At 45.7% G+C, this 23,145-nt stretch overlaps 1 pseudogene; it reads left to right on the top strand.

Moving 5' to 3' along the window:
- The first annotated feature begins 2,706 nt into the window (after positions 1 to 2,706).
- LOC142074952 (hippocampus abundant transcript-like protein 1) overlaps positions 2,707 to 23,145 on the top strand; it is an 83,062-nt pseudogene continuing 62,623 nt past the window's right edge.

The following is a 23,145-nucleotide window of genomic DNA, read 5'->3' as shown; positions in this document are numbered from 1 at the left end:
ATTTTTATGATGCTAATATATTGCTTAAGATCCAGTGAAAGACATATGAATTGGCAATCCATTCCTAAAGAGAAAGAAGAAGAAAACAACTTGATATTTGATATTTAGATCTGCATTTGTATCATTTTTAATGATTTAGTTATTGTGGTTCAGTAGTGAGCATGGGATGGAAGAATGGGACAAAACTGAAACAACATTATTTAAAACAGAGAATGGAGATCACTTACGCAATTTAAAAACTTCTTTGTTATGCTCAGTATAACATGATATACCTATTATCTTACAGGAAAAAAAGGACATGCTGGTAGTAAAATTACATCATAATGTCTCTGAATATCAACCTGAAAATAAACACTCTCTACATATAGACACGCACACAGCATTAGTGGATAAGACGACTTGCAAGCATCAAATAAGGAGCTGTGACTGATACTGGAGAGGGATATCACATAAATTACTTCAGTGAATAGATTTGTAGAGCACTGAGTACATCTAGATGGGAAAACCTAAAAGCATTTCACTGGGTCCAGACTACATCCCAACTGAATGAGATCTGAGGGGATACCTCTGCGTACCCTGGCTTCTTTTGCAAGATGGACGACTGGAGGCTTGCCAATGTGACGCCCATCTACAAGAAGGGCCGGAAGGAGGATCCGGGGAACTACAGGCCGGTCAGCCTGACCTTGGTGCTGGGGAAGATTATGGAGCGGTTCATCTTGAGGGCACTCACAAGGCATGTGCGGGACAACCAGGGGATCAGGCCCAGCCATCACGGGTTCATGGAAGGCAGGTCCTGCTTGACCAACCCATCTCCTTCTCTGACCAGGTGACCCACCTAGTGGATGAGGGAAAGGCTGTGGATGTGGTCTACCTGGACTTCAGTAAAGCCTTTGACACTGCCTCCCACGGCATTCTCCTAGAGAAGCTGGCGACTCACGGCCTAGACAGGTACACTCTTCGCTGGGTAAAAAACTGGCTGGACGGCCGAGCCCAGAGAGTTGTGGTGAACGGAGTTAAATCCAGTTGGCGGCCGGTCACGAGTGGTGTTCCCCAGGGCTCAGTACTGGGGCCGGTCTTGTTCAATATCTTTATCAATGATCTGGACGAGGGGATTGAGTGCACCCTCAGGAAGTTTGCAGACGACACCAAGTTGGGCGGGAGTGTTGATCTGCTCGAGGGTAGGAAGGCTCTGCAGAGGGACCTGGACAGGCTGGATCGGTGGGCTGAGGCCAATTGTATGAGATTCAACAAGGCCAAGTGCCGGGTCCTGCACTTGGGTCACAACAACCCCATGCAACACTACAGGCTTGGGGAAGAGTGGCTGGAAAGCTGCCTGGCAGAAAAGGACCTGGGGGTGTTGGTCGACAGCCGGCTGAATATGAGCCGGAAGTGTGCCCAGGTGGCCAAGAAGGCCAACGGCATCCTGGCTTGTATCAGAAATAGTGTGGCCAGCAGGACTAGGGAAGTGATGGTCCCTTTGTACTCGGCACTGGTGAGGCCGCACCTCGAATACTGTGTTCCGTTTTGGGCCCCTCACTACAAGAAGGACATTGAGGTGCTGGAGCGTGTCCCAAGAAGGGCAACGAAGCTGGTGAAGGGTCTGGAGAACAAGTCTTATGAGGAGCGGCTGAGGGAACTGGGACTGTTTAGCCTGGAGAGGAGGAGGCTGAGGGGAGACCTCATCACGCTCTACAGCTACCTGAAAGGAGGTTGTAGCGAGGTGGGTGTTGGTCTCTCCTCCCAAGTAACTAGCGATAGGACGAGAGGAAATGGCCTCAAGTTGCGCCAAGGGAGGTTTAGATTGGACATTAGGAGAAATTTCTTTACTGAAAGAGTGGTCAGGCCTTGGAACAGGCTGCCCAGGGAAGTGGTTGAGTCACCATCCCTGGAAGTATTTAAAAGACGTGTAGATGAGGCGCTTAGGGACATGGTTTAGTGGGTATGGTGGTGTTGGGTTGAAGGTTGGACTCGATGATCTTAGAGGTCTTTTCTAACCTTAATGATTCTATGATTCTATGATTGTATGATCTGTGCAGTTAGGCGGGGAGGAAGCCCGATATGTTTCTGTAGCTACTGCAGTCTGGATGACTGGTGTGAAAGGCAGGATGCTAAGTGCAATACAACTTGCTTGGAAGAATGAACACTACCTGAGGCTATGAGCTTTTACCTCAGGGTCGATGTGACCTGAAGACCCAACCTAAGCCAGCTCTCACCAGCTGAGAATGCCCCATACCGACAATAGGAGATTTGCCTTTCAAAAAAAACAGGCATACAAATACGGCCAGAACAACAATCCAGTATAAACCCCCCCGCACCTGCACAGGACATCAGTTTAGAACAATGAAGATTAACACACCACCAACCATACGTCCACACCACCTGCACAGGACAAGCATGTACTGATCCTGCATGGGACAATCACATACTGATTACGTGAGCAATAGTAACTGATTAGCCCACCCCTTAACCTGAGTAATTTGATTGGTCTACACAACTGTATTGTAACATATATAAACCCTGCTTTCCTCTGTATCGGGGTCCTCCATGCATTAGGCTGGGGCACCGCCATGTGCATAACTAAAATAAGAGAATAAATTCCCTGGGTAATTCTATGATAAGTGTCCTTCCCTCCCTCCTCAGCCAGCAAAGAACTGACTTTTACAGTTGGCACCCCAGATGGGACACCGCCGACTCGCCCGATTCACCATGTCGCTACGCTCCCCTGTGATTCAACATCCTGCTGCTGGCAAGAAGGTGAGTTCACCTGGGAACTTGAATACAGGGGCTAGCGAGTGGAAGAATCCTTTATGGGTGTTGAAAGAGGTGCATTAATGATGGGAGGAGGACTTAGTATAGTGAAAGGGTCGACCTTAGAAGAAGTTCTAAAGGATCGGCTGAAAATAAGTGGGACTCATGGCCTCTTGAGAAAAAAGGACATTACAGTTATGCCAATTAAACTGCCTGAGGTGACCTCTGTTGGAACTGCAGACCAACAGTGGACCAATATGGGCAGTCTGGATGAAGGTAGACAGTGATTGTTGAGTCTACAATTAGAGTACCAGTCCCCAGGACAGATGGATTATTGGTGTATCTGGAATAATTAGGAATAATTACACCTGGCAAAAGAAATGTCTCCTTCCACTCAACCATTAAGGTCGGGCAAACAGGGAATTTTTACAAACCACCCCCCCTTGATTTTCCCCCAACTTTGAGGACCCCGGATCTCTTAGTGCACCAGAGATTCAGGCTCCTCTAAAACAAGTTGTAGTGGGACCCGGGCAGGTTCCCAGACATCTGACATCAGGTACTGTTCACGTTCCTTTCAACCCTAATGATTTAATGATTGCAACTAAGATACTGGAAAAATATTGCCCCTATAAACCCCTGTTTTTCTCTGACACCACAAGCTATGCCCAGTTTGACCGTGACTCCCAGATTCAATCCTTCTGCACCTGCACAAAGATATAATTATACCCAAAACTTCACTCAAGACTGACAATTACTGGGAACCTATTATGCAGCAACTGTGAGTAATGCCCGCATGATTTTAAATACTGTAAACCCACAACAAGAGCTCCAACTGACCCTTAAGGTGGGGGGGAAATTACTTGTGCCTAGTAAATACAGGCGCTACACATTCAGCTCTAAAACAAATGACCACAAAACATTAACACAGTGGGACAAAAATATATCATGGGAATTGAAGGAAGCCCTGAACACATACCCTTGTTAGAAGAGATGCCCCTCCAGGTAGGGCCCTTATCAATTGCACATTCTTTTATACTACTTGAAAACAACCCAACAAATTTATTAGGGAGAGATTTACTCTGTAAATTGCAGGCAAATTTAAACTGTTCCCCCCAGGGCATGTGGCTCCAGATACCTGTCAAAATTTTATCTAAAAGTTAGTTGCTGCATTACAGGAAACCCCTAGAGGCTTCAATCTACCAAAAGAACTGCAAAAACTCCTGCCCCATATTTGAGGGTGGGATCCCACTGAAGTAGGGCTCCTAAAATCTGCAAAACTGGTTATCCTATGAACTAAAGAGGGTCCCCCACCTTCACTCAAGCAATACGCATTATCTCATGAAGCCATTGAAGGGGTAGTACCCTTAATCCAAAGCTTTTTATGCCAAGGAATATTAAAAGAATGCCAATCACCATGCAACACCCCCATTCTATCCATTAAAAAACCTAAACCAGGCCCGGACGGGAAACCTCTCTACCGATTCGTACAGGATCTAAGAGCCATCAATGAGTGGGTAGAAATACCCCACCCAATAGTGCCTGATCCATCAACTATTATCACCTTAATCCCCCCAAATTCTAAATTTTATACTGTAATTGATTTACGCCCAGCATTTTTTAGCATCCCCATTCACCCAGATTCCAAATATATTTTTGCCTTTACTTGGATGTCAGGGCAACCTACTTGGACCAAATTACCTTAGGGTTTTGCAAGATCACCGACTATTTTTTTTTCTTCTTAGATATTGGTCAAAGATTTACAGGACGTAAAACTTCGAGGGCAATCTGTACTGATACAATATGTTGATGATTTAAGAGGTAGTCCTGACTCCCATAAATGCAAAATCGATACTCTAGCAATATTGACTGCATTGGCTGATAAAGGTCACAAAGTTTCTCCTTATAAACTCCAATTTTGTAAAGCAAAAGTGGAATATTTGGGATATATCTTAGAAGAAGGAACTCGACTTTTATCTGCAGATCGCATCCAAGCAATCCAAACTATACCCTGGCCACAAACGAAAAAAACAGATGCGAGCCTTTTTAGGAGCTGTAGGATTTTGTAGACCATGGACTGCTGCTTCTGGAGAATTAGCAAAGCCACTCCTCAACAGTATACATCAGGATCAAGCCGAACCCTTGCAATGGAAAGTGGACCAGATGACTGCCTTTGAAAAACTTAAACAAGCCTTGTTGACACCCCCCACACTTGGCCTTCCAAATGATGATAAACCTTTTACCTTATACGTACATGAAAGAGAAGGAACTGCCTCTGGGGTACTGACACAAGAATTGGGGCGGCAACTGAGGCCTGTAGCATATTACTCTATGCAATTAGATCCAGTCATACGAGGATCTATCCCTTTGTACTGGTTTTGGCTGGGATAGAGTTAAATTTCTTCATAGTAGCTGGTATGGGGCTATGTTTTGGATTTGTGCTGAAAACAGTGTTGATAACACACTGATGTTTTAGCTATTGCTGAACAGTGCTTTCACAGCGTCAAGGCCTTTTCTGCTTCTCACACGGCCCTGCCAACGACTAGGCTGGGGGTGCACAAGAAGTTGGGAGGGGACACAGCTGGGACAGCTGACCCCAACTGACCAAAGGGATATTCCATACCATATGACATCAGGCTCAGCAATAAAACTGGGGGGGTGGAGGTTGGCGGGGGCTGCCATTGCTCAGGGACTGGCTGGGCATCGGTCGGTTGGTGGTGAGCAATTGTTTTCTTTTGCATTGCTTGTTTTTCTTGGGTTTTATTTTCCTCTCTGGGTTTTTTTTCCTTACAATTTTTATTTATTTATTTATTTATTTATTTTTAATTATTAAACTGTCTTTATTTCAACCCATCAGTTTTCTCATTTTTACCCTTCCAACTCTCCTCCCCATCCCACTGGGTGGGGGAGTGTGTGAGCGGCTGTGTGGTGCTTAGTTGCCAGGCGGGGTTAAACCACGACAGTCATTTTTGGTGCCCAACGTGGGGCTTGAAGGGTTTGAGATAATAACAGATTTAACCAGAGCATATTAGAAGGACTTTATAATTATATTTGTTAACAGTTGCTGGTCGCGATATCAACTTATCTGTTCTAGACATTAGTTTATCTGACCTGTGCCATGCTCCCTTTTTTGCTGTACATGTTAAAGACTGGTTTTGGCTTTTTTAGTTTGTTGCGCTCTGTAGCGCTTAGTGGTGTTTTGCCTGGGAGATTTATTGTTAAAGCACTGGCCTTGAGCTTAATCTGGTATTTGGGCTCTATACTGATGCCATTACTGTACTTTGGGAACCATCTCATGGAGACAATTAACAATTACACTTTTTCCTCCAAGAGGTTTTTGGTGGAGGAAATACAGAATGGCACCTTCACCACCTTCTTCTGTGATGTTTTCTCCCTTGTTACAATAACTCTTAAGTATCTTGAACATCCTTGGGTAAACAAAATACTCCTATTGGTACTTCTTAGGAATATTGTTTTGGCTTTTTCTAAGGTTAACCAACTATTTAGGAATATCACCCAGGCCCTGAGGCAGTGTGGTTATGGGTGGCAAGGCATGTGGCAGAATATGGGCAGGTATCTAGAAAGCTTCTCACCTCCGATGGTCTGGGACTTCACTCCTGAACAAGTGCAGGATCCTGATGAAGTGATAGAATGTTTGCAAAAAAGATGCCCTGGCTATTCCAAAGAAGCACAACTTATCACACTGTGCTGGGGCCTGGCCTATGCCTACGGAACACTGTTCAGCACTATTGAGCACCCTCAAGAAGAGAGGGTCTCTGGATCTGAAGACATGCAAACAGACACTGTGGCTAAACCAGAGACCCAGCCCTCAACTATATCTGTCGCCCCTATAATCAAGAAGAAACAATGGAAGCAGAAGTCAACTCATTTAGTAAGGGATGAAGAAGCTTCTCCTAAGAGGGAGCAGGAGAAAGAATCAGAAGAGGCAGCCTGTTCTGCAGCAGAGCAGTCACAAGAACAGGAGGAGGAAGGGACTGAAAACATAAATGAGACAGAAACTACCTGATCCCTATCCCTGAGTGAGCTGTGAGATATGCAAAAAGATTTCAGCTGTCATCCAGGAGAGCAAATTATCAGCTGGTTGCTCTGATGCTGGGATATTGGGGCCAATAGTCAGGAATTAGAGGGTAAGGAAGCCTGGCAGCTGGGATCCCTTGCTAGGGATAAGGCCATTGACAAAGGGATTGGAAAAAGGGCAGGAGTCCGCAGCCTCTGGAGATGACTCCTGTCAGATGTGAAGGACAGGTATCCCTTCAAGGAAGATCTTGCAAATTCCTGAAACAAGTGGACCACCATTGTGGGAGGTATCCAGTATCTGAGGGAATTAACTGTGGTGGAGGTGATTTATAGCAACCTGGACAATAACCAGGCATCCAAAGACCTGGATGAAATCCGGTGCAGGCGGTCCATGTGGTGAAAGTTTGTATGCAGTGCACCGACATCATACGCCAACACCCTGGCGATAATGATCTGGACAGACACGGAGGCACCAACTGTGGATGGATTGACCAGACAACTCCGAGAATATGAAGAGAATCTCATTTCCTCCCTATGGACCTGAGTCTTGGCTGTGGAGAAATTGTCCCAACAATTGTACCAGCAATTAAAAAAAGAATATTCTTCCTCACGCAGTCCAACCAAGGTCTCAGCTATTAAGAGTCAGCCTATTTCTGCTCAAGGGAAAGGGTACCAGTGGCACACACCATATGTCACCCTGTGGTTCTTCCTGTGTGACCAGGGAGAGGACATGAGGAAGTGGGATGGTGAACCTACCTGGAGACTAGAAGCTCAGGTACAGGAACTGCAAGGAAAACAACAGCCAAAAGGCATCCATCCAGGAAAATGACTGCTCCAGAGTCTGTTGGGCAGAGTAGAAGGGCTGATCATACTTTTGACCCTGATGAAGGGCCTTCTGGTTTGCAGTTACAAAAATCAAGCAATGAAGACTCCGATCAGGAATAGAGGGGCCCTGCCTTCAGCGAGGCAGAGGAAAGGGACAACCGGGTTTATTGGACTGTGAGGGTTCTATGGCCTGGCACATCAGCCCCACAGGAGTATAAAGCTCTAGTGGACACTGGTGCACAGTGTACTCCAATACCTTCAGGTTACAAAGGGGCAGAATCCATCTGTATTTCTGGAGTGATAGGAGGATCCCAAGAACTGTCTGTGGTGGAGGCTGAGGTAAGCCTAAATGGGAATGAGTGGCAAAAGCATCCTATTGTGACTGGCCCAGAGGCTCCATGTATCCTTGGCATAGACTACCTCAGAAGAGGGTACTTCAAGGACCCAAAAGGGTACTGGTGGGTTTTTGGTATAGCTGCCCTGGAGATGGAGAAGATTAAACAGCTGTCTAGCTTTCCTGGTCTCTCAGAGGATCCTTCTGTTGTGGGGGTGCTGAAGGTTTGTCCTGGTTTCGGCTGGGATAGAGTTAAATTTCTTCCTAGTGCTGTGTTTTGGATTTAGTATGAGAAGAATGTTGATAACACACTGATGGTTTTAGTTGTTGCGAAGTACCCTGTTAGTCAAGGACCTTTCAGCTTCCCATGCTCTGCCAGCACAAGAGGCTGGGAGGGAGCGTAGCCGGGACAGCTGGCCCAGCTGGCCAACAGGGTATTCCATGCCATGTGACGTCATGTTCAGTATATAAATAAGAGGCGTGGTCCAGGAAGTAGGGATTGCTACTTGGTTATCGGTCAGCAGGTGGTGAGCAATTGCATTGTGCATCACTCATTTTGTATATTCTATTATTATTATTATTATTATTATTTCCTTTTCTGTTCTATTAAACTGTCTTTATCTCAATCCACGAATTTTGCCTTTTTTTTTCCCGATTTTCACCCCATCCCACTGCAGGGGGTGGGGGCAGTGAGCGAGCGGCTGGGTGGTGTTTGGCTGCCTGCCAGGTTAAACCACGACAAGGTTAAAGAACAGCAGTTGCCAATTGCTACCATGACAGTGCACCAGCAACAATATCACACCAATCGAGACTCCCTGGTTCCCATCCATAAGCTGATTCGTCGACTGGAGAGCCAAGGAGTGATCAGCAAGACTCGCTCACCCTTTAACAGTCCCATATGGCCAGTGTGAAAGTCTAATGGAGAGTGGAGACTAACAGTAGACTATCATGGCCTGAACGAAGTCACGCCGCCACTGAGTGCTGCCATGCCGGACATGCTAGAACTCCAATACGAACTGGAGTCAAAGGCAGCCAAGTGGTATGCCACAAGTGATATTGCTAATGTGTTCTTCTCAATCCCTTTGGCGGCAGAGTGCAGGCCACAGTTTACTTTCACTTGGAGGGGCGTCCAGTACACCTGGAACCGACTGCCCCAGGGGTGGAAACACAGCCCTACCATTTGCCATGGACTGATCCACACCGCACTGGAACAGGGTGAGGCTCCCGAACACCTGCAATACATTGATGACATCATCATAGGGGGAAACACAGCAGAAGAAGTTTTTGAGAAAGGGAAGAGAATAGTCCAAATCCTTCTGAAGGCCGGTTTTGCCATAAAACAAAGTAAGGTCAAGGGACCTGCACAGGAAATCCAGTTTTTAGGAATAGAATGGCAAGATGGATGTCGTCAGATCCCAATGGATGTGATCAATAAAATAACAGCCATGTCCCCACCAACTAGCAAAAGGGAAACACAAGCTTTCTTAGGTGTTGTGGGCTTTTGGAGAATGCATATTCCAGATTACAGCCTGACTGTAAGCCCTCTCTATCACGTGACCCGGAAGAAGAACGACTTCAAATGGGACCCTGAGCAGCAGCAAGCTGTTGGAGTGACCATGGGTCGGAGTGGGAGCGCGTTCCCGGAGTAATGAGGAGTCCCAATGTGGGTATGGTCATTCTCCTTTATTTCAAGATATTGTGCTACTTTTATAAGCTAGCCACACTAACACGCGCACCTACGAATCCTCTATTGGTTTACAGTCAGCAAGCACACGAATCTTAACATACACAGATTGGTCAAAAGCAGGTGTCCACGCGAACGCTTCCTGCGCCTGCATTCCGTTACATAATCTACTGATAGTTACATTCCTCAGCCTGTTTTTCCTACTCTACTATCACTTCAGAGACTCTAAAACTACAATTGCTCTTTAGCAGCCTTATACTATTGCTAACAAATCCTCAGTGCTTGGAATGTTCATAGGATGACCGTTATTTAATAAAAATCCCTCCACAAATTCCCCCTTTTTGTTTTTGAACAATCCAAGCCTGATTTACTACTTTCGATACAGCCTTTTTTATACAACTAAAAGCAATACAAAAGCATACACACAATATTAAGATGATAATCAATATACGCAAGCCTTCTTTTATCAGAGCTATCAGCCATTGCAGCAACTCTCTAAAAATATTCATGAGCCATTCATCTAAAATGCCATGATTTTGTGGTATCATGCTTACATGGTTTTTTAACCATTGTAATTGTTTATGTGTAGACTCACCATGATCGGATAGGTTCATGCAACACATAAACTCTTCTACCCAGAAACCAGGCACACCAAACAGGTTCTGAAAGGCTCAGTTGCCGTAACAAGAGACAAAACAAAATGCAGATTGATCTGTTTTGTTTGCCTAGGTAACCTCTTCTTGTGAGAGTGCAGGCTTCACCGCTCGGCTAGGCACCCATATTGGTCCCTTATCTGTGGAAACACACATGTATCCTCTTCCATTAAATATTACCGAAACTGGGCCCAGCCACATGCCAGTGATTGGGTCTCGATACATTACTTTTAGTTTTGGAAGTGTTGTATGAGAGTTAAACTTAAGGTTTTGGTGATGTATTATAATCGATGGCTCTTCTCTGTCTCCCATCAGACACAAATAATTTAGGGTAAATAGGACTTTATGCAGTCTCATCTGCGGGTCCTTTTCTTCCTCCTTTTGCTTTGTTAAATAGTCCTTCAATACCTGATGCGTGCGTTCTACAAGGCTCTGCCCCGTCGGTGAGTGTGGGATGCCAGTAATATGCTTGACCCCCCATCTCATCAGAAAGGTTCTCAACTTCTGACTGGTGTAAGCAGGGCCATTGTCTGTTTTCAGTTGTTCTGGCACACCCAACACCGCGAAGCAAGCAAGGAGGTGCTTACACACATGATGAGCCTTCTCACCCGATAAAGCCGTGGCCCATATTGCTTTAGAAAAGGTATCTATGGTGACATGCACATATTTGAGCTGCCCAAATTCAGCGATATGAGTTACATCAGCCTGCCAGAGCTCTAAAGCCTTGAGACCTTTTGGATTAACGCCCAGTCCTATTCCAGGTCCATGATTTCCACACTTGGGACAGGCCTGTATGATAGAGCGAGCTTCGTTTTCTGATAATCCATATTGCCTTCTTAAACCCTTTGAGTTTTGATGAAATATTTCATGACCCTGCCTAGCTTGTAAAAATTTATCTACAGGTGGTACATGACACGCTGGAATGACAAGATTGTCCGCTATCTGATTGCCTTGTCCTAAACCCAACTCCCATTGATGGCTACGGATATGAATGACACAACACGGAGCCACTCGCTGAGAGATGGTTGATCTTAACTGAATAAACACTTTCCCTAGCTGAGGATTATTTGTTTCCCTAATCAGTGCGTCTTGAATTCTTGGTATAAGGCCAGCTACATATAGAGAATCAGTCACCACATTCAAAGGATGATCAAGCCAGTTCCCTAATGCCCATACCACCGCCATTAATTCTAAAGTCTGTAAGGTATCTCCAGCTTGCCCTTGCAAAATCTTTTTGCACCATTGATCTGTTTCCCACCATACGCATGCAGCTTGTCTAGAGCGTTTTCCCGCATCTGTGTATACCGTCAACCCCTCGAGTATCGGGCTAACAATCACTTTAGGTTTTTCTAGCCACTGATTTCGTTTTAGAATCTGCCACAATTTCCCTTGAGGTTGCTGAGAGTGCACCTTTCCACTAAATCCCAACAGAGATTCTTGAATGGCCAACATGTGGCGTATCCACCATTCTAAATCTACAGCGTTAACAGGAATACTGATGTCTGCTGGTTCCTGTCCTGTCAGCTCTATAATTCGCGTTCTCCCTTTTCGGATTAATTCCCCTACGGCTTCAGGACGAGTTTGTATACTGAAACGTGGTTGTACCCGTAAGAAAACCCATTCCAAAATTTGAAAAAAGGAGGAATTTGGCAAGTTATCATTACTCTTGTTGTCAATGGCAATCACGGAATTCATTCCCTGTTGTCCCTTCATCTCCCCCTTCTTGTTTTGCCATTGACATATAACAGCAAAAGGTGATTCTTCGGTGTTACAGATAAGCAAAGAAAGTGGCAGTTCAAGGATTCTTCTTGCAGTCCAGGCTATAGTAAGTTTGTTTATAATGTGCTGTAAGGCTACGTGGTGTTTGTCCGTCATATGAATTTCAGCTGCAGGTTGAGTGCCATGCAGTAATTCAATTAGTGGTTTAATGTCTGCATTGGTAATGTCAGCGCAATTGCGAACCCATTGGATGTCGCCTAAGACCGTTTGCACATCAGTCAATCACACCATACAGTAGCACGACAATTTCGCCTGTTATGCCCCTGTTCTTTCCACCCGAGAAAGCATTTCTTCCACTCCTGCCCCTTTGGGCAGACTGGCTAGAATGGCCCTGGTAGTTTTATTGGCGTTATCAAAGGCCAAAATTCTAAACATTTGTTGTTTATTGTCCTCTCCCAAATCTGGGTGGTTCATTACTGCATCCCAAAGCCTATCAATAAAGTTGCTATACTTCTCAGTTACACCTTGCGTCACCGAGCTGAAAGAAGGGCCTTCCGATCCTGGTAAGGAAAGAAACGCATCTAAAGCAAGCTTAGAAGATAACTGTAACATATTGACAGGAAAAGTTAGTTGGACATTTATATCAGCATAACGTCCCCCACCAATGAGCATTTCTGCTGTGACCCCATATAATGGATCTCCTTGCTGTTGATGTTGGGCAGCAGCATTCACTGCCCTCTGAGACCATGACGATCCCCATAACAAAAACTGTGTAGGTGTCAACAGAAGCCTCATCAGACTTTGACAATCATGAGGACACATCAAATCAGCAGAAAAAATCCAAATAACAATTTGTCGTGACGCTTCCGATTTAACACCATACTGCGATATAGTATTTTTGGCTCGTTGTAGAATCTTCCAATCATGCGGTTCCCATTTTCCTTGACCGTTGTCCTGTACCACCGGAAAAGCCATGGGGCCAATGTTGGATGCAACCCCCCACTGTCCTTCCAAAATAGCATCCCGAACAACTCCACTCCATCGGCCGGGACGGGTAGCTGCGGTAGGTCTGGAGAAACAGTTGTCTCTCGAACCGGCGGTTGACCAAGGTTCTCTTTTTTGCTGAGTCTGTGTAGTTAAGTCCTTTAGTTGTTGCACAACCTCTTTTAACAGCTGATTAATACTGTCTGTTGAATTTTTCTCTTTTCCGCTAGATGGCGGTGTGGCAGCACCGGAGGAATCATTGGAGAGTGGCAAGGGGGGGTAGAGAGGAGGGGCGGTGGGAGGAGGGCGGCACGTTTCCCCGCCTTGAATTGGGGGGGTGGGTGGAGCTGGCCGCTCCTCCCCCTTCATGCCCGGCGGTTGCTCTTCCGCTTTTGTGTCACACTGCTGCTGTGCTTTAGCCCCGGCAACTTCCGTCTGCTGTGGCGTAGATGATATTGTCGGGGAAGATGGCGAACATAGACTGTCGGGTGCCTTTAAATCCTGCTCAACTCTATCGCGCAATTCGGCAACGGTCTTACAGGTGGACCCCGTCATACCCTTCACAGCAGGCAGCCCAAAAAATCGCGCGATCGGTCCCGCCTTGGGTTCCATGCTCTTAGACTGTTCCAGCATGGGGTCCAGAGCCAGCATCTGAACAGCCGCACACGCCACCTCCCGTTCAGCTTTCATAGCTTTTAAAGTGTCTAGTACATCTCCCCACAAGTCTGTCACAGACTTAATCTCCTTCTCCAATTTTTTATCACCTTCAGTAAGCTTCTGCCACATTAGTTCTCCCAGCTCCCGCCATTCAAGCACAGAAAACGTGTGAGTGTCCTTAAAAAGTCCCAAACGTTGTCCTAACTTAATTAACTTGATAAGCTGTTTCACCGTTGTCTCAATCCCTCTCTTAGAGAGTAGTCCTGCGAGCAACGTAGCTGCTGCCTCATTCTCCATAATAGCAGCGCACCCTCTGGGAGGCAGTTGGCCACTCTGCACCGATATCTATTCTATTTAAGCGACAGAATAGTACAACTCCCAGTCGCTTGTTTCCCACTCCCCTTCTCTCGCTGCGCTTACCGCAGTCTCGAAGAATTGTAGTCTCTGCTACCAGACCTCTGGGTTACGAGCCCAGCATGTTTCCGCATCCTCTGCTACCAGATGTTGGAGTGACCATGGGTCGGAGTGGGAGCGCGTTCCCGGAGTAATGAGGAGTCCCAATGTGGGTATGGTCATTCTCCTTTATTTCAAGATATTGTGCTACTTTTATAAGCTAGCCACACTAACACGCGCACCTACGAATCCTCTATTGGTTTACAGTCAGCAAGCACACGAATCTTAACATACACAGATTGGTCAAAAGCAGGTGTCCACGCGAATGCTTCCTGCGCCTGCATTCCGTTACATAATCTACTGATAGTTACATTCCTCAGCCTGTTTTTCCTACTCTACTATCACTTCAGAGACTCTAAAACTACAATTGCTCTTTAGCAGCCTTATACTATTGCTAACAAATCCTCAGTGCTTGGAATGTTCATAGGATGACCGTTATTTAATAAAAATCCCTCCACAGTGTCCAATAACTCCATGCAACACACCACCTCTCCTGTCCTGAGTGACCACCATAACAGATGGAGCCCAAAGTCATGGACTAAATTAACTCAACGGACATTTTGTGGACATATATGGACATTTTACGGACATTTCACAGGGGTGGTCCATAGACTAAGGGAATGATATCTGTGTATTATATCAAAGGATGGGAAGGGGGGTGGTGGGTAATGAGAATGTATTGGATAGTGTGGGACCTGAGCATGACGTAAATGGTATGGAATAAGGGGTGGAGAATGTGCTGGTTTTGGCTGGGATAGAGTTAACTTTCTTCATAGTAGCTAGTATGGGGCTACGTTTTGGATTTGTGCTGGAAACAATGTTGATAATACAGGGATGTTTCCGTTATTGCTGAGCAGTTCTTACACAGAACTGTCTTATCAACACTTTTTTCAGCACAAATCCAAAACGTAGCCCCATACTAGCTACTATGAAGAAAATTAACTCTATCCCAGCCAAAACCAGCACACCATACTAGATGATGTCGTGCTCAGCAATAAAGCTCAATGAAAGGAGGAGGAAGCAGGGACTTTTTTGGTTATGGCGTTTGTCTTACCAAGTAGCAGTTATGTGTGCTGAGGCCCTGCTTCCCAGGAAGTGGCAAAACATCTGCCTGCAATGGTAGTAGTGAATAATAACTTATTTTGCAGCATGCCGTGTAGATATCATCCATAGAAATGTTTCTCCCATTTTGATCATTCTAGCTATTATAGGATTTTCTTACAAGGAAACAACTCTATTTATAATTTCTACTGTCAAACAGAAAGGATGTTCACATGAGAACTTCTTGTTGCACTGTTAGATAAAGGCAAAGCCACACAGGTGGCATAATTGTCGGTACAGAGTGGGAGCTGCCTGTAGGCTCTTGTTTTACAACCAGCAGACTAACTTTATCCTGCAGGCAAGGGATTTGTGCAGCACAACACAGGCCTGAAGGCCATGCTGTACATGCAGCATAGCGTAGCACAGCACAGGCCTGGGCCTACTCAGGTTAACTTATGTGGATCACTAACTCCTCACTGTACAATGATTTTCCAGTCAGGACCACTACAGTATTGTAACCCATTTAAAACTTGGAATTGAGTGGCAAGGGAGACAACTACTATCACAAGGTAGGAAGTAATTATTATTTAGTATTTATTAGTCCATTTCCCCCTATTTGGGCACCTACTTAGTGTCCACATGATACTGCTTATGTTCACAAAGTTGAAGAATATTCCTTTTTTCATGTTCTGGTTTGACACTGCTTCTGCATTTAAATTTTCCCCAGGTTTTATATGTGTGCATGTTCAATTTGTTCAATTTGGTGCTTACAAATATCGACAAAGCTCAATTCCATTTGAAAGTTGAGCAATGTGTAAATTAAGCTTAATGAAGATGTGTTTATTACAGGCAGCATATCACCATTCTGTCTGCAGTTTGTAGTTTCCTCTGTTTGCATTAAAAAGTGCACCAAATACTTTTATATATTTCAATATTACTTTACCTCCAGGAAATATCTAAGACTCATTTTTGTGCACACAATGACATTTGTGACAAAGAGCAAAAAATTGATGCTCCTGGTTCGGATAAATGCTGGTTTTCAGTTATTTTCCATCTGTTTTGAATATATCATAGATACTTAGCATGTTAGAACTAGCCCATCTCTTTTAAGGCTTACTATATCCTTGGTGATTTTAAACAAGCTTCTTTTGTGTATTAAGAACTAATAAAAAGTAAACGAGTTTGAATGATGCACTCTCTTTGGTTCAAGTTCTTGCTTTGGAACTCTAGTTTGAAAACAAAGACAGCCTGGAAGAAAATCATTCTTGGTCCAAACAGTTTATTGTGGCCTTCTTTATACTCTTCCAGTTAGACAGCTTGCCCATGGACTTACAGTCTTCTCACCAGCAGCTGTATTAAAGCTCCATAATATTGACAAGATGTCGCAGTTTAACCCAGCAAGCAGCCAAACACCACACAGCTGCTCGCTCACTCCCCCCTGCCACAGTGGGATGGGGAGAGAATCGGAAGGGTAAGAGTGAGAAAAACTCGTGGGTTGAGATAAAGACAGTTTAATGAAACAGAAAAGGAAGGGAAAATAACAATAACAATAATAATAATAATAATGATGATGATAATGATGATGATGATGATGATGATAGAATATACAAAATGAGTGATGCACAATGCAATTGCTCACCACCCACGCTGACCGATAACCAAGCAGGGATCGCTACTTCCTGGAACATGCCTACCATTCATAGACTGAGCATGACATCCCATGATTAAGCTGAATGTCCTTGACTAGCAGGGTACTTAGCAAAAACTGAAAACATCAGTGTCTTATCAACATTCTTCTCATACTAAATCCAAAACACAGCACGAGGAAGAAAGTTAATTCTATCCCAGCCAAAACCAGGACAGTATCCACCCCTTATTCTATACCATCTACGTCATGCTTAGGTCTCACATTTTTTAATACATTCCAATTCATCACCACCACCTTTCTTGTCTTTTTATATATATATATACACACACACAGATATCATTCCCTTAGTCTATGGGCCATCCCTCTAAAAAGTCCATTGAGTTCATTTAGTCCATGACTTTGGGCTCCATCTGTCATAACAGTCTTTCAGGGCAAGAGAGGTGGCGTGTGGTGTTGGATTGTTGTATCCTGAAGCCAGTCCTGATTTCATTATCGCTGCACTCGTCCAGTTCTATCATCGTTGCACTTTGCTCAGTTTCATCGGAGCTCATTCTTCATTAATCCGGGTGATTTTTACTGCTATACCATTGATAGGAACCATAGAAATAATGTTATACAATATCATACAGCAATTAACATCAAACAATTCAGTTCATTGGCTATTTTCACCCAAAATCAAATCCCCTTGAGGTACACATCGGACTTCCCCATCCTTTCGCATTACCCACCAAGTGCACCCAGGTCCTTGAGCAAAAGCAATCCCACGGATGGGTTTTCCCTTGCCAGAGGCAGGAGTAACCCAGACTGTCTTCCCCAGCATATTTCTTATGTGTACGACAGGGACTTTATCCCCCTCTACAGTACGTAAGGGTTTTGATTGGGCAGGGCCAACTCGAGTGACAGATCCCCTAGTGTTGACTAACCAGGTGGCTTTTGCTAAATGTGTATCCCAATGCTTGAATGTCCCACCACCCATTGCTCTCAGTGTTGTCTTCAGCAGTCCGTTGTATCGTTCGATTTTCCCAGAGGCTGGTGCATGGTAGGGGATGTGATATACCCACTCAATGCCATGCTCTTTGGCCCAGGTGTCTATGAGGGTGTTTCGGAAATGAGTCCCGTTGTCTGACTCAATTCTTTCTGGGGTGCCATGTCGCCATAGGACTTGCTTTTCAAGGACCAGGATGGTGTTCTTGGCGGTGGCATGGGGCATGGGATATGTTTCCAGCCATCCAGTGGTTGCTTCCACCATGGTGAGCACATAGCGCTTGCCTTGGTGGGTTTGTGGGAGTGTGATATGATCAATCTGCCAGGTCTCCCCATATTTATATTTCAGCCATCGTCCCCATTACCAGAGAGGCCTTACTCGCTTGGCTTGCTTGATTGCAGCGCATGTTTCACATTCGTGGATAACCTGTGCAATAGCATCCATGGTCAAGTCCACCCCTCGATCACGAGCCCATCTTTATGTTGCATCTCTTCCTTGATGGCCTGAGGCATCATGGGCCCACCAAGCTATAAATAATTCACCCTTATGTTGCCAGTCCAGATCCACCTGAGCCAATTCAATCTTGGCAGCCTGATCCACCTGCTGGTTGTTTTGATGTTCTTCAGTGGCCTGACGCTTGCGTACGTGGGCATCTACATGACGTACTTTTACAGTCAGGTTCTCCACCCAGGCAGCAATATCTTGCCACAATGCGGCAGCCCAGATGGGTTTACCTCTGCGCTGCCAGTTGTTCTGCTTCCACTGCTGCAACCACCCCCACAGGGCATTTGCCACCATCCATGAGTCAGTATAGAGATAAAGTACTGGTCATTTTTCTCATTCAGCAATGTCCAAGGCCAGCTGGATGGCTTTCACCTCTGCAAACTGGCTCGATTCACCTTCTCCTTCAGCAGTTTCTGCGACTTGGCGTATAGGACTCCATACAGCAGCTTTCCACCTCCAATGCTTTCCCACAAGGCGACAGGACCCATCAGTGAACAGGGCATATTGCTTCTCGTTTTCTGGTAGTTTGTTATACAGTGGGGCCTCTTCAGCACGCGTCACCTCCTCCTCTGGGGATGTTCCAAAATCTTTGCCTTCTGGCCAGTTCGTGATCACTTCCAAGATTCCTGGGCGACTGGGGTTTCCTATTTGGGCCCGCTGTGTGATCAGTGCGACCCACTTACTCCACGTAGCATCAGTTGCATGATGTGTAGAGGGGACCCTCCCTTTGAACATCCAGCCCAGCACCGGCAGTCGGGGTGCCAGGAGGAGCTGTGCTTCAGTACCAACCACTTCCGAAGCAGCTTGAACCCCTTCATATGCTGCCAATATCTCCTTCTCAGTTGGAGTGTAGCGGGCCTCGGATCCTCTGTATCCCCGACTCCAAAACCCTGAGGGTCTACCTCGAGTCTCCCCTGGTGCTTTCTGCCAGAGGCTCCAGATAGGGCCATTCTCCCCGGCTGCAGTGTAGAGCACATTCCTTACATCTTGTCCTGCCCGGACTGGCCCAAGGGCTACTGCATGAACTATCTATCTCCCATTTAATTTGTTCAAAGGCTTGTTGTTCCTCAGGGCCCCATTTGAAATTGTTCTTCTTCCGAGTCACTAGATAAAGAAGGCTTACAATCAGGCTGTAATCCGCAATATGCATTCTCCAAAAGCCACAACGCCTAAGAAAGCTTGTGTTTCCTTTTTGATAGTTGGTGGAGTCATGGCTGTTATTTTGTTGATCACATCCATTGGGATCTGACGACATCAATCTTGCCATTTTATTCCTAAAAACTGGATCTCCTGTGCAGGTCCCTTGACCTTACTTTGTTTTATGGCAAAACCAGATTTCAGAAGGATTTGAATTATTCTCTCCCCTTTCTCAAAAACTTCTGCTGTGCTGCCCCATACGATGATGTCGTCAATGTATTGTAGGTGCTCTGGAGCCGCACCCTGTTCCAGTGCGGTGTGGATCAGTCCATGGCAAATGGTAGGGCTGTGCTTCCACCCCTGTGGCCTGCACTCTGCTGCCAAAGGGATTGAGAAGAACGCATTAGAGATACCAGTTGTGGCGTACCACTTGGCTGCCTTTGATTCCAGTTCATATTGGAGTTCTAGCATGTCCGGCACGGCAGCACTCAGTGGTGGCGTGACTTCCTTCAGGCCACGATAGTCTACTGTTAGTCTCCACTCTCCCTTGGACTTTCGCACTGGCTATATGGGACTGTTAAAGGGTGAGCAAGTCTTGCTGATCACTCCTTGGCTCTCCAGTCGACGAATCAGCTTATGGATGGGAATCAGGGAATCTCGGTTGGTGCCATATTGCCGCCGGTGCACCGTTGTGGTAGCTATTAGTACCTGTTTTTCTTTGACCCTCAGCAACCCCACAACAGAAGGGTCCTCCGAAAGACCGGGCAAGGTGGACAGCTGTTCAATTTCCTCCATCTCCAGGGCAGCTATACCAAAGCCCACCAGTACTCTTTTGGGTCCTTGAAATACCCTCTCCTGAGGTAGTCTATGCCAAGGATGCACGGAGCCTCTGGGCCAGTCAGAATGGGGTGCTTTTGCCACTCCTTCCTGGTTAGGCTCAATTCAGCCTTCAATACAGTTAGCTCTTGGGATCCCCCTGTCACTCCAGAAATACAAATGGGTTTGTATCATCCCTTTCTAAATGACCTGACTTTCGCTTCCACGATTTCCTCTTCTGTACAGGGGCGACTGATACCAGGAAGGGTTGGTCCTCTGGTTCAGCCGCAGTGCTCGTCGCGGGGGTTGGAGTGCCCATTGTTTTGTCATCAGATCCGGAGACCTTCTCTCCCCCTTGAGGGTTCTGAACAGTGTTGAACAGGGCTCGGTAGGCATGGGCCAGGCCCCAGCACGTTGCAGTAATCTGGGTCTCTCTGGAATTGCCAGCGTGACAGCATACGTTTTCCAAATATTTTACTATTTTTTCAGGATTCTGCACTTGTTCAGGGGTGAAGCTCCAAAACATTGGAGGTGACCACTGTCCTAGGCACTTGCCCATACTATCCCACACACCCTGCCACTCATAACTATCCAGCCTCGGGGCAGATCTCTGGGTGGTATTCTTAAATAGTTGTTTAACCTTAAACAAGGCCTGAACCACATTCGGGAGACATAGCAATAGGAACATGCTGGTTTGAACATCCCAAGGATATTCAAAATCCTGAAGAACTATTGTAATCAGCCTGGAGGAGAAGGGGAAGGTGAAGGAAGCTGTCTCCCCCGTAAATTGGCTCTCCGAGGAGAAGGGGTAAAAAGTGTAATTATTAATAGTTTCCAAAAGATAGCTCCCAAAGAACAGGAATGGCGGCAGTGCTGAGTACAATCTCCTGACCAGTAATTTTACCATACCATAAAACAGTGTCACACAGTATAGCAAAGCGATGACCTTAATCCATTTCCCAGAGATGATAAACCCCACATAAATACTGATAATCAGCAGTATAGAAAGCCAGTAAGGTGCTACAGACCAAAACTCCAAGAACAGATCCAACAACTCTGAGAGCAAATAAACCAACGTTGTGACCAGCGACTACTACACTGATATAATGAATGCTTATAACTAATTTGTTTTAACCCGCTCAGGTCAGATGTGTCGTTATCTCAACCCTTCGTGCCCCACGTTGGGCGCCAAAAGGACTGTCGTGGTTTAACCCGGCAGGCAGCCAAACATCACGCAGCTGCTCGCTCACTCCCCCCACCCCCCCGCCACATTGGGACGGGGAGAGAATCGGAAGGGTAAGAGTGAGAAAAACTTGTGGGTTGAGATAAAGACAGTTTAATGGAACAGAAAAGGAATGGAAAATAACAATAACAATAACAATAACAATAACAATAATGATTGAATATACAAAATGAGTGGTGCACAATGCAGTTGCTCACCAACTGCGCTGACCGATAACCAAGTAGCCATCGCTACTTCCTGGATCACGCCTACCTTTCATGTACTGAGCATGACGTCACATGGTATAGAATACCTCGTTGGCCAGCTGGGCCAGCTGTCCTGGCTATGCTTGGTAGCATGGGAGCTGTCCTTGACTAGCAGGGTACTTAGCAACAACTGAAAACATCAGTGTGTTATCAACATTCTTATACTAAATCCAAAACACAGCACTAAGAAGAAATTTAACTCTATCCCTTCCGAAACCAGGCACAAGATGTACTCCTACTTGAGTTCCAGAATACATTATTGAGATGGTGTCCTGGTTCCAGCTGGGACAGGGTTAACTTTCTTCCCAGTAGCTTAGGGGGTGTGCTGTGTTTTGGGTTCGGTGTGAAAGGAGCGTTGATGGCCCATTGATGCTTTGGCTGTTGCTGGCCGGGAGGGGGGAGCACAGCCGGGGTGGTGGACCCAGCTGGCCAATGGGGTATTCTATACCATGTGACATCATGCTCAGTATAAAAACCAGGTGTGGGGGGGGCTCGCCCCCCCGTTCGTGACACGCGGTCAGCGGTCGGTGAGCGGTTGTGTTGTGCATTGCCTGTTTTGTGTATTCTGTTATTGTTGTTGTTCTCATTGTTATTATTACTGTTCTACTTAGTTTTATGTCAATTATTAAACTGTTTTTATCTCAACCCGGGAGCTTTCCTACTTGTGCCCTCCCGATTCTCTCCCCCATCCCACCGGGGGGGGTGTGATCGAGCGGCTGTGTGGGGTTTATTTTGCTGGCTGGGGTTAAACCAGGACAGTCCTTTTTGACGCCCAACGTGGGGCTCGAAGGGTTATTTAGAGCATATTAAGGAATTCAGAGCATATTAAGGAATTTATATCTGGTAACATATTAATTTGTTCTGCACCATGCTCTTGTTTTTACTGTACCTGTTAAAAATTGGAGTTGGGTTTTGTAGTCTGTTGTGCTCTGCCGTGATTAATGATGTTTTGCCTGGGAGATTTGTTACTAAAACGCTGGCATTGGGGGTTATTTGGTATTTGGGATTCGTAATGAAGCCGTTTCTGCATTTCGGGTACCACCTCCTGGAGACCATTAGCAATTATACCTTTTCCTCCGAGAGATTTTTTATGGAGGAAATAGAGAATGGCACCCTCGCTACCTTTCTCTATGATGTCATCTCCTTTGTTAAAATAACTTGCCAGTACCTTGAACATCCCTGGGTAGTTAAGATACATCTATTGGTACTCCTTGGGAATATTGTTTTGGTTTTATCCAAGGTTAGTAAGCAATTTAAGAATGTCATCCAGAGATCTGCCCCAAGTCTGGATAGTTATGAGTGGCAGGGCGAGTGGGATAGCATGGGCAAATGCCTAGGACGATGGGCACCCCCAGTGTTCTGGAACTTTACCCCTGAACAAGTGCAGAACCCTGAAAAATTAGTAGAATATTTGGAAGAAGTATGCTGTCACCC

The sequence above is a fragment of the Calonectris borealis genome, chromosome W (assembly GCF_964195595.1).
Source record: "Calonectris borealis chromosome W, bCalBor7.hap1.2, whole genome shotgun sequence".
In the NCBI taxonomy this organism is placed as follows: domain Eukaryota; kingdom Metazoa; phylum Chordata; class Aves; order Procellariiformes; family Procellariidae; genus Calonectris; species Calonectris borealis.
This window is presented reverse-complemented; position numbering and strand designations above follow the sequence as displayed.